This window comes from Ranitomeya variabilis, chromosome 5, assembly GCF_051348905.1.
Source record: "Ranitomeya variabilis isolate aRanVar5 chromosome 5, aRanVar5.hap1, whole genome shotgun sequence".
In the NCBI taxonomy this organism is placed as follows: Eukaryota; Metazoa; Chordata; class Amphibia; order Anura; family Dendrobatidae; genus Ranitomeya; species Ranitomeya variabilis.
The window spans coordinates 393576163-393594499 of NC_135236.1; positions in this window are offsets into that span (position 1 = coordinate 393576163).

Here is an 18337-nt window from a genome sequence, read left to right on the forward strand (position 1 = left end):
ATAGAGTCCAAGCAAATGGACAAACAAGAACTAGCAAAAACTTATCTTTTGCTGACAAGGACGGGCCATATGAGAAATCCAAGGAGCGAACCAAATCCAACCAAGAACATTGACAGCTGGCATGAACTAAAGCCCAGAGCAGGTTTAAATAACAAACCCAGGCAAGGCGATTAGTAAAGGCAGCTGCTACAGCTACCTAAAGGAGCAGCAGTTCCACTCGAAACCACCAGAGGGAGCCCAAGGGCAGAACTCACAAAAATACCATTAGCAACCACAGGAGGGAGCTCCAGAACGGAATTCACAACATACTCCCAAGTTTGCCCAGATTTATATCTTGGACAGTGAAGAAGGATTAAGTACAAGAAGTCAAGCAAATAAAAAGTGCCTCCCAGCACTGCTATCATCTCTTGGAGAGAAAATGAAAGCAATTAAAACCCACTCGCAAGAGCCTTCACAATGATGAGGGAATATGAAATAGAGGAAGAGAGGATTGCTGAATTAGAAAATCGCGATCCACTCGAAATAACAATGTCAATTATAAATGACTACAATGATGACCAGAGGCGCTACAATGCACCAAGGTGCAATGAAGTAACTATAATTTATCAAAATGCAATGGGTGAACCCCGATTTAATAGGGACATTAGAGTTCACCTCAAAAGTGAAAACCAAACTGTTCAAATCAGCTTTCTACACATAGAGTGTGATGCAATGACATATCCACTGCTATTCCCACATGGGGACAGTGGATGGACAAGAAAGGTGAGAACTCCAACTGCCCTAAGTGTTATGGACCTGGTGGTTAGGTGCACCTGGAATGACCTGATGGTTAAACTAGAAGACAGGACAAGCTCTGGGAAGTGGGAACTCTGCTGACCGCAAATCCTAATCCTAACACACACACTAGAAATAGCTGTGGAGCGTACCTAACTCTCCCTAGATGCCTCTTCACAGCCTAAGAGCTAACTACCCCTAAAGATAGGAAAATAAGCCTTACCTTGCCTCAGAGAAATTCCCCAAAGGTAAAGGCAGCCCCCCACATATATTAACTGTGAGTTAAGAAAAAAGTCACAAACACAGGGATGAAACAGGTTTCAGCAAAGGAGGCCAGACTTACTAGATAGACTGAGGATAGGAAAGGGATCTATGCGGTCAGCACAAAAAACTACAAAAAGCCACGCAGAGTGTGCAAAAAGACCCCCGCACCGACTCACGGTGCAGAGGTGCCACTCTGCAACCCAGAGCTTCCAGCTAGCAAGGCAATATCATGTTAGCAAGCTGGACTAGAACTTAGCAAGCACTAAGAAACATATTCAGTACACAATGAACAACAAATGAACTCGCAGGGACTTAGCTTCTGCTGGAGTAGACAGGTCATCAGAAAGATCCGAGAGAGATCTGAACCAGTACTGATACATTGACAGCTAGCATGGAGTAACGATCTGAGTGGAGTTAAATAGAGAAGCCAGCCTAGCCGCAAACGAGGGCAGCTGAGGAAGCAACCTCAGAACCAGCAGTTCCACTCACAGCCACCAGAGGGAGTCCATGGACAGAACTCGCCGAAGTACCATTCATGACCACAGGAGGGAGTTCGAGAACGGAATTCACAACACCTAAGTGTGCAACATCAAGGAATTGGTGCCATTCATCTACCATCCATACCAGTGGATCAAGATTGACAAGAAAAAATCACCCTGTTGCAGTACTATGCATACAGGCTTGCCATTCATGACGAGTTCAATCCCCTTTTAAATGCTGGGAAGTTGACGCAACAATTTATCGTTGACAGTTACGTCAAAATTGAATCCGACAGGATTGAATATATAAAACAAAATCAAAAGGTATTACGCGTCGACAGTTATGCCGGCATTATGGATCACATCCATAATGCTGCATTACACCAAGGGCTAAAAGCTGGGACACCAGTAATTTTACTGCCCACTTTCATTGGAAGCCCAAGAGCTATGCAGCAAAATTACCAAGACGCCATGACAATTGTCCGAAAATTCAGAAAGCCAGATCTTTTTGTTACGATGACCTGTAACCAAAGTGGAAAGAAATTACTGAAAACTTAGAACCATGGCAAAGGCCAGAGTTCAGACCAGATTTAGTTGCACGAGTATTTAAAATCAAACTCCAAGCCGTGCTTAATGAGATTTTGAAAAAACACATTTTTGGTCGAGTAGTTGCCTATGTGCATGTAACAGTATTTCAAAAGCGTGGACTACCACATGCTCTTAATCCTCGGAGAGGAAGATAAACCGAGGGACAAAGAAATAATTGAAAGCGGATTGGCACATACCGTCCCGTGCAACAAAATCCGTTATTGTGGAATCATCAAACCAACAGCAGGCAGATAAAACAGTGGAGCAAATACAGACGATGATCGTTTCACGCTTACATTGCGCTACAACAGGTCGTCTCAGGACGAAGTTGAGTACAACTCATGGTTACTGAAACTTGGCAATGGAGAGTTGTCAAATGTATATGGTCTACCAGAAGACACAATTGAAATCCCAAATTCTTTTCTTGAAGAGGGTGATTTAATTACAGCTATTTTTGGTGACTCAATTGAGATTACCGATGCAACGGTAGAAGCAATTGCCAATAAAGCAATTCTTACGCAATTGAATGATGACATTCACGCCTTGAACGACAAAATCCTAAGTCAAGTTCAAGGTGAACACTCAACATATCGCTCTGTCTACACAATTGCGGAAAAGGAGGGTGTGATTCTCACAGATTACCCTGTAGTTTCTTAACTCTTTGAATCCCACTGGGATGCCTCCTCATGAACTAAAGCTGAAACCAGGAGCTGTAATTATGCTCCAGTGTAATCTAAACAGAAAGCGTGGCCTTTGTAATGGCACAGGGCTTTATGTGAAAAGCTTAAAAGCAAACGTTATTCATGCCGTTTGCTTTAAATGGAAAAGCAAAGGGTCAGACAGTTCTTATTCCATGAACTGACTTGATTTCCAAAGATAAAAACTTGCCATTCCAGATGCGACAGTGTCAGTTTCCTGTCATGTTGGCTTTTGCAATGACCATCAATAAATCTCAGGGACAGTCCTTGGATATTGTAGGAATTTATTCCCCTCTCCAGTGTTTTCACACGGGCAGTTATATGTGGCTTTCTCCAGGGGAAGAAAAAGCCAACAAATAAGGGTCAAAATATTTGAGACACAGAAGCAGGGTAAACTTATTCCCAACAGTGACAAATGGTTTACGGTCAACTGTGTGTACAAAAAAGTATTTTATTAAACTTTTTAACAATTGTAAAAGCCAAAAAATGTTGTACACAAAAGCGGGACTAACTCCTAGCCGTGGTCTTTGGACCAAACATTGGGCATGGGCCGGGCTTTGGGGCAGATCCCAAGTGCACTCAACCATGTGAAATAGTTTACGCTCAGGAATATTGAAGAATAGCGCTATCGGATAGCTCTACCCGTTCATTTCCTTTAGGAATAGGCTATGGGATAGCTCTACCCGTTCACTTTCTTCATGGATAGCGCTAAATAAGTAACACACAGAATACCCACAGTTGGTTTAAGAGATTCTTTCCATTATACTGACCCTCAACAGGGAGATAATCATTTTAAATTCAGATTACTAAAACCACCAAGGTGCGCTGTGTCCGATTGCAATGAAAAACCACTGCCTAAATATGTATCAACACAAGGCAATACCGCACGGATCACAAGAAAAAAGATTATATACCAAGCGTAGGGATTTCAAAATACGGCTTTATTCAAAGAAATGCCAAATGATTTACATAATCAGGAAGAAATCATTTTTAAAAAAAATTAATTAAATTATTAAAAATATACATAAAAACAAACACATCCGCGCAGTACAGGATTGTAGGGCTGTGTATATTAACCAGCAATATGACCCACCATACCAGGATTTTTTGTATGTAGGCTGTACAGTATATACTCAGGTGCAAACAAAGGAGAGGATGGAGATATAAAATTCTTTGTATAAAAAATTATTATTTAAAAGATATTTATATAAAAGCTTTTGAAAGTGCATATGCTGCTCACATAAAAATATATAGTGCAAAAAAATAAATTAATAATAAATATATGTGCTGCACAAAAATATGTGTATAAAAATATGAAGAAGGGGTTATTAAAACCCTGTGATGAAAATCACACAACCAGAATTAGACCATAGTAAAAGTGCACTTAAACAAAGTGACACAGTGCAGAGTGAATTAAGTGGTGTGCACACTTGCAAACAGCTGCCAAAGTTAAACGGTGATACCATCCACCCAATAAAGCATACCTCAGTATGCAACAGCACAGCCGTAATAAAATGTTTACCTATGCCAGGGGGGTCTCCTGTACCAGCGCGTGCCCGACGCGCGTTTCGGAATTATCCTTCGTCAGGGGTAATTCACTATGTATAACTAGGGTCTTTTATATTATACGTCTTTAACGCTGCAGCCCAGGTGTGTCCGGCGCATGCGCAGTCAGGAGGCACAGGAGTTCCGGTCCCCGCGTCACGTGACCGGCCGCATGGGGACGGAGTACCCAGCGTTGCCACGGTTACATACACGCGAGGAATCAGGACTCCAGGGCACAGATCACGCATGCGCTCAGCCAGGGGCACAGCGTGGAAGAGGATAAGCAGCACAAGTATGTCAATACATAAAGGATTTCAAGGTGGGCCTGGAAAGTCAGAGAGTGGAAAACAATAAAAGGGAATGAGGAATGAGTTATTAGAAAAATGAAACCCCCCAGGAAAACTATAGCAATAATTACCGTAAATAGAGGGGAATTATCTATAAAAAAGGGAAGGACATATATGAAATTTGGCCCTTAATAAGGGGGAAAGGAAACCACGAGGTTTATAAACCACTAATCAAGAAAATGTTATACAATAATAAAGAAAAGGGGGAAGGGTGGGAAATTATTAGATGCACAAGAAGATTATACAAATTATATTATACAACAATAGCTGGTACATTCGAATTGGATCATTCACATGTAAATATTAAATCATTTCTCTTCCATTCTATAGATTGGACACCTCATCCGACACCAACAATCTGAATTCCATCAGCGGCCAACCGACCAGCGACCAGACAGGCCCAAAATCTGCATATGGTAAGTACTAAAATAGATGATAAAATATAAATTAGTACCAATCATAAAATAAAATATTACCACATACTACTTGTCATATTGCTGCATATGGTCAATGCTAAAATGGATGGTGAAATATAAATTAGTATCAATCATAAAATGAGAATATTACCACATAGAAAATCGATAAAAATAAATGATATAAAAATTGTAAATAACCTTTTTATATAAAAAAGAATTTTTTTTTTTTTTTTTTATAACCGTAAAAACGGTTGTAGGATGTAAACCTTGTGGCAAATGCGTCGCCTGCCCGAACATTCAAAAAACCGATTCATTTGTGAATCATGATGGCACGAATATGTATAAAATTAAACATGGCATAACATGTTCATCTAAAGCGGTAATTTACCATGCCACATGCCCTTGTTCCCTGGTATATGTGGGCATGACAACGAGACAATTGAAGGTTCGTACCAGGGAACATGTTTTGGGTATCTTGGATGCCAAGGAAGCAAGCAATGCGTCACTATTGAAGACAATCCCTAGGCATTTTAAATTATACCATGATTGTGATGCATCGCTGCTGAAAATAACTGGCATAGACATGGTAAGGGTGAATGAAAGAGGTGGCAAAATAAGTGTAGCACTAGCCAAGAAAGAGACTAAGTGGATTTGGACGCTCGACACTGTCTCACCAAAGGGATTAAATGAGAACCTAAGTTTTGTACCTTTTTTATAATAATCATGTTTTACAGATTTCTTTAGAAAAACAACTTTAAGGGAAGAATAAACATTTAATTTAAAAAAAAAAAAAAAAAAAAAATTTCTTTTTTATATAAAAAGGTTATTTACAATTTTTATATAATTTATTTTTATCGATTTTCTATGTGGTAATATTCTCATTTTATGATTGATACTAATTTATATTTTACCATCCATTTTAGCATTGACCATATGCAGCAATATGACAAGTAGTATGTGGTAATATTTTATTTTATGATTGGTACTAATTTATATTTTATCATCTATTTTAGTACTTACCATATGCAGATTTTGGGCCTGTCTGGTCGCTGGTCGGTTGGCCGCTGATGGAATTCAGATTGTTGGTGTCGGATGAGGTGTCCAATCTATAGAATGGAAGAGAAATGATTTAATATTTACATGTGAATGATCCAATTCGAATGTACCAGCTATTGTTGTATAATATAATTTGTATAATCTTCTTGTGCATCTAATAATTTCCCACCCTTCCCCCTTTTCTTTATTATTGTATAACATTTTCTTGATTAGTGGTTTATAAACCTCGTGGTTTCCTTTCCCCCTTATTAGGGGCCAAATTTCATATATGTCCTTCCCTTTTTTATAGATAATTCCCCTCTATTTACGGTAATTATTGCTATAGTTTTCCTGGGGGGTTTCATTTTTCTAATAACTCATTCCTCATTCCCTTTTATTGTTTTCCACTCTCTGACTTTCCAGGCCCACCTTGAAATCCTTTATGTATTGACATACTTGTGCTGCTTATCCTCTTCCACGCTGTGCCCCTGGCTGAGCGCATGCGTGATCTGTGCCCTGGAGTCCTGATTCCTCGCGTGTATGTAACCGTGGCAACGCTGGGTACTCCGTTCCCATGCGGCCGGTCACGTGACGCGGGGACCGGAACTCCTGTGCCTCCTGACTGCGCATGCGCCGGACACACCTGGGCTGCAGCGTTAAAGACGTATAATATAAAAGACCCTAGTTATACATAGTGAATTACCCCTGACGAAGGATAATTCCGAAACGCGCGTCGGGCACGCGCTGGTACAGGAGACCCCCTGGCATAGGTAAACATTTTATTACGGCTGTGCTGTTGCATACTGAGGTATGCTTTATTGGGTGGATGGTATCACCGTTTAACTTTGGCAGCTGTTTGCAAGTGTGCACACCACTTAATTCACTCTGCACTGTGTCACTTTGTTTAAGTGCACTTTTACTATGGTCTAATTGTGGTTGTGTGATTTTCATCACAGGGTTTTAATAACCCCTTCTTCATATTTTTATACACATATTTTTGTGCAGCACATATATTTATTATTAATTTATTTTTTTGCACTATATATTTTTATGTGAGCAGCATATGCACTTTCAAAAGCTTTTATATAAATATCTTTTAAATAATAATTTTTTATACAAAGAATTTTATATCTCCATCCTCTCCTTTGTTTGCACCTGAGTATATACTGTACAGCCTACATACAAAAAATCCTGGTATGGTGGGTCATATTGCTGGTTAATATACACAGCCCTACAATCCTGTACTGCGCGGATGTGTTTGTTTTTATGTATATTTTTAATAATTTAATTAATTATTTTTAAAAATGATTTCTTCCTGATTATGTAAATCATTTGGCATTTCTTTGAATAAAGCCGTATTTTGAAATCCCTACGCTTGGTATATAATCTTTTTTCTTGTGATCAGTGCGGTATTGCCTTGTGTTGATACATATTTAGGCAGTGGTTTTTCATTGCAATCGGACACAGCGCACCTTGGTGGTTTTAGTAATCTGAATTTAAAATGATTATCTCCCTGTTGAGGGTCAGTATAATGGAAAGAATCTCTTAAACCAACTGTGGGTATTCTGTGTGTTACTTATTTAATATATTACTGTGTTTTGCACAGGTTGTTTCTCCGCAATCAGGACATGGATTTCAGGACAAAAGAATTATCATGGCAGGGACAAATTAAGGCAGTTTTTTCCAAAGGAAATGTGAATATGACGGATACTGATGGTTGTGAATTTGATAATCTAATGAAAACAATCAAAAATTTAACATACAAAAGAACTAGGTCATGGTGGAGTAAAGCATTCCTTGAAAATTATATTCAATATCAATTAATACCTAGAGGTTTGCGGATACATGTGACCCCCGCTTTTCCCGTCAGTGACGAGGAATTCATAAAGAACTGGGAGGAGACATGTAACACTGCTTCCAAACAATTAATGGAATTATTGATAAAATATAACTCCAGTAATATTGAAATGATTGATAAGTCATTAGATGAAATGTATATCAAGGCTAAGGCATGTCTCTCCACCGAACAGTTGATGTCTATGGACAATCTGTTAGAAAAACAAATGGATCAGTGGATTAAGAATATTCAAACGACCCAAAAAAACAAATTGGCAAGAGACCAGGATGATTTTGCCAAAGGGAGGATTTATAGGTGGCGAAAGCAGAATCAGAACGATAATGTACGTGATCGGATGGATTCAGCCTCATCTACTCAAGCAATGGGGGATGTCTCGGGTGCCTCCTCCTCCGCCTCTGTGTCAACTTTGGCTTCCATTATATCCACTCCAAAGCGGAAAAGGGAACCACGGTATGCACCAATTAAGCGTAATTACAGAAACTCACCGGAAAACCCACGGAATAATTTGAAGGTGATTAATCTAAGTAATCATGTCTTGTCTGAGAGTGAGGTGAATGTTTTACAAAGGGGCCTTACATTTTGCCCCACGGCACAATTTGACAAATTTGTAGCCATAAAAGACCTACATTTATTTGCTAGGAAATTACTTTTTAAAAAGCAGTTTCACAATGAGGAGGTGTTACAATTGTTTCCCACAGAGGCGGAGCAGGAGGCACTGAGCATCCTTGATGAACTGGCGCAGGAGCACAATGAGCCTATGGGAGGTAAGATCCCGACATCCATTCGCCCCAAGTCGCGGAAGTTTCCCCCCTTGTCAGCTTGCCCTATCATTGATACCTTTGTCAAGACAGTAAGCAAGGAATTTGACAAAATTCCACGGTATCCATCGAATGAGAATCTTGATAGAGATGAAAAAATGGCTCTTAAAAAATTAGAGGGTTTATCCGATGTGGTTATTAAACCGGCTGACAAGGGGGGTAATGTCGTGATTTGGCCTATAAAAATGTATGAGCACGAGGTGTTTCGACAGTTGAGGGACAATGTGTTCTACAAAAAATTGACTTTTAATCCTTTGAGCAAATTTCGGGCTGAACTGTTATGTATCTTAAATAAAGCCCTTGACACTGGGGTTATTAATAGAGATCTCTTTTTAGCACTTCAGGTTTCTGAACCAACGGTGGCAACATTTTATTTGCTACCGAAAGTCCATAAGAATAAAATAACCCCACCAGGTAGACCTATTGTTTCAGGTTGCGGGAACTATTTGGAAAATATCAACAGATTTCTTGATTCAAGACTACAACCCTTGGTAGAAAATTTACCGTCATTCATAAAAGATACGAATGATTTTCTAAAGAAAATAGATGGTCTTTTTGTAGGTAATGATACTTTTTTAGTATCATGTGACGTCGAAAGCCTGTACACGAATATCCGCCATCGGGATGGTCTACAAGCGGCTGGTTATTTTTTGGAGACATCAATTATGCCCACGTCTATGAGGAGGTTTGTTTTACAACTCCTCGAATTTGCTTTGGAAAAGAATTTTTTTCTATTTAAGGGGTCTCTCTACCTACAGCTCCAGGGCACTGCAATGGGTGCCTCTTTTGCGCCTTCATACGCCAATCTTTTCCTGGGGCTGTGGGAGAGGGACCTATTTCACACTGAGCCAGTGTCATCAATGGACCGCATCCCTATTTGGGTGCGGTTCATTGATGACATATTTTTTATCTGGCAAGGGTCAGTGGAATCTCTCCATGATTTCATGGAACAACTGAATTTGAATTCTTTGAATATCCACTTGACATATAAGTGTGACACAAAGTATATGGAATTTTTAGACGTGGGTGTACATAAAGATGAGAATGGCTGCCTTTATACTAACATTTTCCGTAAGCCAACAGCGGTTAACTCCCTCCTTCATGCTTCCTCGTCACATCCGCCAACAATGATTAAGTCTATTCCGATAGGCCAATTTTTACGCCTACGAAGGATATGTGCAAATGATGGTGATTTTGAGAAACAAGCCTCGGACATGAAGGAGAGGTTTTTAGAACGTGGTTACAGCAAGCGTTCGATCAAGAAAGGATACAATCGGGCTAAGTACAGCACACGACACCAAGCCCTATATGAAAGTAAACCACCCAAAAGGAATCAGATGACTAGGTATATTACCCAATACCATGGCCAAACCGAACTAATGAGGTCATACTTAACGAAATCATGGGCTATTCTTAAATTGGACTCAGTTCTGTCGCAGTATATAGGAGAGAAACCCAATATTACATACCGTAGATCAAAAAATTTAAAAGATCACTTAGTTAAGAGCCACTATACTTATGACCCAGTGATCCCTACTTTCCTCACGAATATAAAAACGGTTGTAGGATGTAAACCTTGTGGCAAATGCGTCGCCTGCCCGAACATTCAAAAAACCGATTCATTTGTGAATCATGATGGCACGAATATGTATAAAATTAAACATGGCATAACATGTTCATCTAAAGCGGTAATTTACCATGCCACATGCCCTTGTTCCCTGGTATATGTGGGCATGACAACGAGACAATTGAAGGTTCGTACCAGGGAACATGTTTTGGGTATCTTGGATGCCAAGGAAGCAAGCAATGCGTCACTATTGAAGACAATCCCTAGGCATTTTAAATTATACCATGATTGTGATGCATCGCTGCTGAAAATAACTGGCATAGACATGGTAAGGGTGAATGAAAGAGGTGGCAAAATAAGTGTAGCACTAGCCAAGAAAGAGACTAAGTGGATTTGGACGCTCGACACTGTCTCACCAAAGGGATTAAATGAGAACCTAAGTTTTGTACCTTTTTTATAATAATCATGTTTTACAGATTTCTTTAGAAAAACAACTTTAAGGGAAGAATAAACATTTAATTTAAAAAAAAAAAAAAAAAAATTTCTTTTTTATATAAAAAGGTTATTTACAATTTTTATATAATTTATTTTTATCGATTTTCTATGTGGTAATATTCTCATTTTATGATTGATACTAATTTATATTTTACCATCCATTTTAGCATTGATCATATGCAGCAATATGACAAGTAGTATGTGGTAATATTTTATTTTATGATTGGTACTAATTTATATTTTATCATCTATTTTAGTACTTACCATATGCAGATTTTGGGCCTGTCTGGTCGCTGGTCGGTTGGCCGCTGATGGAATTCAGATTGTTGGTGTCGGATGAGGTGTCCAATCTATAGAATGGAAGAGAAATGATTTAATATTTACATGTGAATGATCCAATTCGAATGTACCAGCTATTGTTGTATAATATAATTTGTATAATCTTCTTGTGCATCTAATAATTTCCCACCCTTCCCCCTTTTCTTTATTATTGTATAACATTTTCTTGATTAGTGGTTTATAAACCTCGTGGTTTCCTTTCCCCCTTATTAGGGGCCAAATTTCATATATGTCCTTCCCTTTTTTATAGATAATTCCCCTCTATTTACGGTAATTATTGCTATAGTTTTCCTGGGGGGTTTCATTTTTCTAATAACTCATTCCTCATTCCCTTTTATTGTTTTCCACTCTCTGACTTTCCAGGCCCACCTTGAAATCCTTTATGTATTGACATACTTGTGCTGCTTATCCTCTTCCACGCTGTGCCCCTGGCTGAGCGCATGCGTGATCTGTGCCCTGGAGTCCTGATTCCTCGCGTGTATGTAACCGTGGCAACGCTGGGTACTCCGTCCCCATGCGGCCGGTCACGTGACGCGGGGACCGGAACTCCTGTGCCTCCTGACTGCGCATGCGCCGGACACACCTGGGCTGCAGCGTTAAAGACGTATAATATAAAAGACCCTAGTTATACATAGTGAATTACCCCTGACGAAGGATAATTCCGAAACGCGCGTCGGGCACGCGCTGGTACAGGAGACCCCCCTGGCATAGGTAAACATTTTATTACGGCTGTGCTGTTGCATACTGAGGTATGCTTTATTGGGTGGATGGTATCACCGTTTAACTTTGGCAGCTGTTTGCAAGTGTGCACACCACTTAATTCACTCTGCACTGTGTCACTTTGTTTAAGTGCACTTTTATTATGGTCTAATTGTGGTTGTGTGATTTTCATCACAGGGTTTTAATAACCCCTTCTTCATATTTTTATACACATATTTTTGTGCAGCACATATATTTATTATTAATTTATTTTTTTGCACTATATATTTTTATGTGAGCAGCATATGCACTTTCAAAAGCTTTTATATAAATATCTTTTAAATAATAATTTTTTATACAAAGAATTTTATATCTCCATCCTCTCCTTTGTTTGCACCTGAGTATATACTGTACAGCCTACATACAAAAAATCCTGGTATGGTGGGTCATATTGCTGGTTAATATACACAGCCCTACAATCCTGTACTGCGCGGATGTGTTTGTTTTTATGTATATTTTTAATAATTGAATTAATTTTTTTAAAAAAATGATTTCTTCCTGATTATGTAAATCATTTGGCATTTCTTTGAATAAAGCCGTATTTTGAAATCCCTACGCTTGGTATATAATCTTTTTTCTTGTGATCCGTGCGGTATTGCCTTCTGTTGATGGATAGCGCTATCAGATAGCTCTATCCGAACAGTATTAACTACAGAGCTTAGTCATACACAAGGTCGGAGTGGCAGGAGAGGTACACCAGGTATTTATGTTTGCTATTAGTCTGCACATACGTCAGTCTGGTGCGTGGGTACACCCCATTGCGTGGTTCATAATCACCACGCTCGCCAAAAGTGCGCACAATCACTCAATTTTTTTCTATTACCGGTCTGATGACTGCACTGTGACCTTCCTGAAATGAAGCATCATCAGTGACACTCGTTTAAGGGGCCGCACAGCATCCAGTCTGTCTTTAGGAATAGTAATAAAAGGCAAGAGCGTATTGTCAGCCGGCAGAGACCAGTGATGTCATCTGAGGGGTGGCGCTGATCTCCTGCACCACCGGGTATAGTGACGCCGCTTTGCTGCCACCTTATTGCTATCCCTAAAACAGAGCAGACTGTGCACAGGGGAGACACCGCAAGGCCAGATTAGTGACAGCCCGGAGCAGAGTGGAGACAGCACAGCCCCTGAAACAAGCATCACTGACTCTTCTGGGAGGGGCAGTGGCTGTAACAGTGACAGTGACTGCAGTGGCTGTGACAGTGACTGTAGCCTCTGCCTCCTGATGACACTTTGTATGAGAATACCAGCATGCACTGGTGATACTCAAGCGAATCATCATTAGATATGAAATAGAAAAGAAAATACAATGGCTGTTAGTGTAGTTATGGAATGGTAGGGAATTTTTAAAACAAGTGCATTACAAAATGGCTTAGATTATGGAACTAAATAGATATGGGTTTAGTAGCAAAATTACTTTGCCTTCGGATCGCCCCTTTAACCCCTTCATGACGGAGCCCTTCTTTGTTTTAACGTTTATTTTTCAATTCGCTTTTTCCCAGAGCCATAACTTTTTTATTTTTCCGTCAATATGGCCATGTGAGAGCTTAATTTTTGTGGGACGAGTTGTACTTTTGAATGACAACATTGTTTTTACCATATTGTGTACTCGAAAATGGGAATAAAATTCTAAGATCTGTGAAATTGCAAAAAAAACTTCAATTCCACAACTGTTTTTTGGATTTTTATTTACCATGTTCACAAATGCTAAAACTGATCTGCTATCATGATTCTCCAGGTCATTACAAGTTTTATATAATATAATAAAAAAAAATTGCATCATTTTCCAAGACCCGTAGCTTCTCCATTTTTCAGGATCTGGGGCTTATTTTTTGTGTACCGAGCTGGCATTTTTAACCCCTTTCTGACATTAGATGTACTCTCCCGTCGAGGTGGTATGGGCCCGAATGACCACCGACGGGATAGTACGTCTAACGTCAACAGCCGCGCTCACGGGGGAGTGCGGCCGGGTGTCAGCTGACTATCGCAGCTGACATCCGGCACTATGTGCCAGGAGCGGTCACGGACCGCTCCTGGCACAGTAACCTCTAGCGTTGCTCCGAGGGTCTCCTACCTCCTCCTCCCTGCAGGCCCCGGATCCAAAATGGCCGCGTGGGGCCTTCCGGGTCCTGCAGGGAGGTGGTTTCAAGCACCTGCTGAGAGCAGGCACCGGGAAGCCTCCAAGCAGTGCCTGTCAGATCACTGATCTGACACACTGCTTTGCAAAGCAAATGGGGCAATGTAAAAAAAATAATTTTTACATGTGTGAAAAAAATAAAAAAATTCCTAAAAAAAATATATATACAGTATATATTGTTCCAATAAAATACATTTCTTTATCCAAATAAAAAAACAATAAAAGTACACATATTTAGTATCCCCGCGTCCGTAACGACCCAACCTATAAAACTGTCCCACTAGTTAACCCCTTCAGTGAACACCGTAAAAAAAAAACAAAAAAAAATCGAGGCAAAAAACGACGCTTTATTATCATACCACTAAACAAAAAGTGGAATAACACGCGATCAAAAACATGGATATAAATAACCATGGTACCGCTGAAAACGTCATCTTGTCTCACAAAAAACGAGCCACCATACACCATCATCAGCGAAAAAATAAAAAAGTTATAGTCCTCAGAATAAAGCGATGCAAAAATAATTATTTTTTATATAAAAGTTTTTATCGTATAAAAGTGCCAAAACATAAAAAAATGATATAAATGAGGTATCGCTGTAATCGTACTGACCAGAAGAATAACACTGCTTTATCAATTTTTCCAAACGTGGAACGGTATAAGCGCCCCCTGTTGTGAACTCTGTTCTGGAACTCCCTCCTGTGGTCAGGAATGGTATTTCTGTGAGTTCTGTCCGTGGGTTCCCTCTGGTGGCTGAAAGTGGAGCTGCTGGTCTGGAGGTGGCTTCCTCAGCTGCATCGTTTAAAGACTGGGCTGGTTCCTCTATTTAACTCTGCTCAGATCGTTACCTGATGCCAGTTGTCAATGTATCTGTACTGGTTCAGATCTCACTTGGATCTCCTGATGACCTGTCTAATTCAGCAGAAGCTAAGTCCCTGTTAAGCTCATTTGTTGTTCATTTGTGTGCTGAATATATTTTTGAGTACCTGCTAAGTTTTGTCCAGCTGGCTATCATGATATTGTCTCGCTAGCTGGAAGCTCTGGGTTGCAGAGTGGCACCTACCGCGCTGTGAGTCAGCGCGGGGGGTTTCTTGCTCACTCTGCGTGGCTTTTTGTAGTTTTTGTGCTGACCGCAAAGATCCCTTTATCTATCTTCTGTCTATTTAGTAAGTCGGGCCTCCTTTGCTGAAACCTGTCTCATTCCTATGTTTGTGCCTTCCTCTTAACTCACAGTCAATATATGTGGGGGGCTACTCTTTTCCTTTGGGGAATTTCTCTGAGGCAAGGTGAGGCTATATTTCTCTTTAGGGGAAGTTACCTCTCAGGCTGTGAAGAGTCATCTAGGCAGAGTCAGGTACAATCCACGGCTAATTCTAGTGTGTGTGATAATAGATTAGGGCTGCGGTCAGCAGAGCTCCCACTTCCCAGAGCTCGCTCTATTTTGCAGTTTTGACTATCAGGTCATTCCCGGTGCTCCTAACCACTAGGTCCAGCCATAACAGCCCCCCCCCAAAGAAATTCATGAATAGCTGGTTTTTGGTAATTCTGCCTCACAAAAATCGGAATAAAAACCGATCAAAAAATTCAAATGCTCGAAAATGATACCAATAAAAATGTCAACTTGTCCCGCAAAAAACAAGACCTCACATGACTCTGTGGACCAAAACATGGAAAAATTATAGCTCTCAAAATGTGGAGAGGCAAAAACTATTTTTTGCAAAAAAAAGCGTCTTTTAGTGTGTGACAGCTGCCAATATAAAAAAACACTATAAAAGTAAATCAAACCCCCCTTCATCACACCCTTAGTTAGGGAAATATAATAAAATTAAAAAAAAATATTTATTTCCATTTTCCCATTAGGGTTAGGGTTGGGGCTACAGTTAGGGTTAGGGTTGGGGATAAAGTTAGGGTTGGGACTAAAGTTAGGGTTTGGGCTAGCGTTAGAGATGGGGCTAAAGTTAGGGTTGGGGCTAAAGTTAGGGTTAGGGTTGGGGCTAAAGTTAGGGTTGGGGCTAAAGTTAGGTGGGGCTAAAGTTAGGGTTGGGGCTAAAGTTAGGGTTAGGGTTGGGGCTAAAGATAGGGTTAGGGTTGGGGCTAAAGTTAGGGTTAGGGTTGGGGCTAACGTTAGGGTTAGGGTTGGGGCTAAATTTAGAGTTTGGATTACATTTACGGCTGGGATTAGGGTTAGGGGTGTGTAAGGGTTATGGCTTCAGTCAGAATTGGGGGTTTCCACTGTTTAGGCACATCAGGGGATCTCCAAACGCGACATGGCGTCCGATCTCAATTCCAGCCAATTCTGCGTTGAAAAAGTAAAACAGTGCTCCTTCCCTTCCGAGCTCTCTCGTGCGCCCAAACAGGGGTTTACCCCAACATATGGGGTATCAGCGTACTCAGGACAAATTGGACAACAACTTTTGAGGTCCAATTTCTCCTGTTACCCTTGGGAAAATACAAAACCAGGGGCTAAAAATAATTTTTGTGGAAAAAAAAAGGATTTTTTTATTTTCACGGCTCTGCGTTATAAACTGTAGTGAAACACTTGGGGGTTCAAAGTTCTTACAACACATCTAGATAAGTTCTTTGGGGGGTCTAGTTTCCAATATGGGGTCAATTGTGAGGGGTTTCTACTGTTTAGGTACATCAGGGGCTCTGCAAATGCAACATGATGCCTGCAGACCAATCCATCTAAGTCTGCATTCCAAATGGCGCTCCTTCCCTTCCGAGCTCTGCCATGCATCCAAACAGTGGTTCCCCCCACATATGGGGTATCAGCATACTCAGGACAAATTAGACAACAACTTTTGGGGTCCAATTTATCCTGTTACCCTTGGGAAAATACAAAACTGGGGCTAAATATAATTTTTGTGGAAAAAAAATATTTTTTATTTTCACGGCTCTGCGTTATAAACTGTAGTGAAACATTTGGAGGTTCAAAGTTCTCACAACACACCTGGTTAAGTTCCTTAGGGGGTCTTCTTTCCAAAATGGTGTCACTTGGGGGTTTCAATGTTTAGGCACATCAGGGGCTCTGTAAACGCGACATGGTGTCCTATCTCAATTCCAGTCAATTTTACATTGAAAAGTCAAACGGTGCTCCTTCCCATCCAAGCTCTGCCATTCGCCTAAACAGTGGTTTACACCCACATATGGGGTATCAGCGTACTCATGACAAATTGCACAACAACTTTTGAGGTCTAATTTCTTCTGTTACTCTTGGTAAAATAAAAAATTGGGGGCGAAATATCATTTTTGTGAAAAAATGATTTTGTATTTTTACAGCTCTGCATTATAAACGTCTGTGAAGCACTCGGTGGGTCAAAGTGCTCACCACACATCTAGATAAGTTCCTTAGGGGGTCTAGTTTCCAAAATGGGGTCACTTGTAGGAGGTTTCAGTGTTTAGGCACATCAGGGGCTCTCCAAACGCGACATGGCGTCCTACCTCAATTCCAGTCAATTTTGCATTGAAAAGTCAAACGGCACTCCTTCCCTTCTGGGCTCTGTCATGCGCCCAAACAGTGGTTTACCCCCACTTATGTGGTATCAGCGTACTCAGCACAAATTGTACAACAACTTTTGGGGTCTAATTTCTCCTGTTTCCCTTGGTAAAATAAAACAAATTGGAGCTGAAGTAAATTTTTTGTGAAAAAAAGTTAAATGTTCATTTTTATTTAAACATTCCAAAAATTCCTGTGAAACACCTGAAGGGTTAATAAACTTCTTGAATGTGGTTTTCAGCACCTTAAGATGTGCAGTTTTTAGAATGGTGTCACACTTGGGTATTTTCTATCATATAGACCCCTCAAAGTGACTTCAAATGTGATGTGGTCCCTAAAAAAATGGTGGTGTAAAAATTAGAAATTGCTGGTCAACTTTTAACCCTTATAACTCCCTAACAAAAAAAAATTTTGGTTCCAAAATTGTGCTGATGTAAGGTAGACATGTGGGAAATGTTACTTATTAAGTATTTTGTGTGACATATCTCTGTGATTTAAGGGTATAAAAATTCAAAGTTGGAAAATTGTGAAATTTTCAAAATTTTTGCAAATTTCCGTTTTTTTCACAAATAAAGGCAGGTAATATCAAAGAAATTTTATGACTATCATGAATTACAATATGTCACGAGAAAACAGTGTCAGAATCATCAGGATCCGTTGAAGCGTTCCAGAGTTATAACCTCATAAAAGGACAGTGGTCAGAATTGTAAAAATTGGCCCGG